This window comes from Centropristis striata, chromosome 19 (assembly GCF_030273125.1).
Source record: "Centropristis striata isolate RG_2023a ecotype Rhode Island chromosome 19, C.striata_1.0, whole genome shotgun sequence".
Lineage (NCBI taxonomy): Eukaryota > Metazoa > Chordata > Actinopteri > Perciformes > Serranidae > Centropristis > Centropristis striata.
In genome coordinates, this window is record NC_081535.1 from 520,162 (window position 1) to 521,667 (window position 1,506).

Below are 1,506 nucleotides of genomic sequence, written 5' to 3' on the forward strand. Positions count from 1 at the left end.
ATAATGAGGTTGAGCTGTAAAAGATGATCCCAGCATGACGTGGTGATCATTATTTAAGTTTATATACAAACAGAATGAAAAAGAGTCAAAAACCAACAAAATAAACCCAAACTAAAAGGGTTAATGAGCGTGCTGGGACTGTATTTCTGTCTTGCTGAGGAAGTCAGGCCTCTAGCCTCCGTCAGCATGCAGAAGGAGAATTAATGCTGTGAAGAATGTGTTAATCCGACACGTCTTCAGCTTCAACCACGTTGAGTTGTTATGTAACTTTAAGCGATTGTGAGATGTAAAGTTGTGCAGAGGAAACCTGAGGCGACCTGTCTCTAAATACAGACAATGAGCCCTTTCACTGCTCGCACCGCTAGTCACAAACTGTTTAAAAGAGGAAAATAGTCTTCAGCAGCTTGATGCAACATGCAAACAACCTGCAACAAGTGCAAGAAGGCAGATCCTTGAGAAAGACGCTTTCTCATCGTGACCCTGGTGAAACAGTTTCATTCAACCCACAAAACCACTTCCTGCTGCAGAACCCAAAATAAACAGCTCGTCTGTCTGTCAGGATCCCTGCTGCTGGATCTGCAGCTTCACTCAACACAGAAACTCTTTAATACCAACGCAATGTGTTCGTTTCTCAAGTTTAGTGTTTGCATCATTCTAGCAAGTCACAGAGACAGAACACTGCAAAAAATGGTCTAAAAACCAGATAAAACAGTAAATCTAAAGGTCTACAACCAGATAAAACAGTAAATCTAAAGGTCTAAAACCAGATAAAACAGTAAATCTAAAGGTCTAAAACCAGATCAAACAGTAAATCTAAAGGTCTAAAACCAGATCAAACAGTAAATCTAAAGGTCTAAAACCAGATAAAACAGTAAATCTAAAGGTCTAAAACCAGATCAAACAGTAAATCTAAAGGTCTAAAACCAGATCAAACAGTAAATCTAAAGGTCTAAAACCAGATCAAACAGTAAATCTAAAGGTCTAAAACCAGATCAAACAGTAAATCTAAAGGTCTAAAACCAGATCAAACAGTAAATCTAAAGGTCTAAAACCAGATCAAACAGTAAATCTAAAGGTCTAAAACCAGATCAAACAGTAAATCTAAAGGTCTAAAACCAGATCAAACAGTAAATCTGAGGGAAATGATCTTGCTGCATGGACAGATAATTTACCTTGACAAGATTTTTTAAATTAAGATTATTAAATCTAGAAATAAGCATGTTGAACACTTAAAATAATAAATTAACTTTTGTCTTTTTTGTGTCTTTTTTGGGTCATTTCGTGTCTTTTTGGTCACAAAATGACCCAAAAAAGACAAAAAATGTAGAAAAGAGATAACTTAAAGCTGCCAGCAGTGATGAAGTGGCCCGAGCAGAGTGACCTGATGATTATTTGGTTCTTACCAAGATAATATTAATTAGTCACCGTTGGTGTTCCTCAGGGCTCTGTGTTGGGCCCGTTATTGCTTATTTTGTACATTAATAAGCTCTTACATACATAATCTGT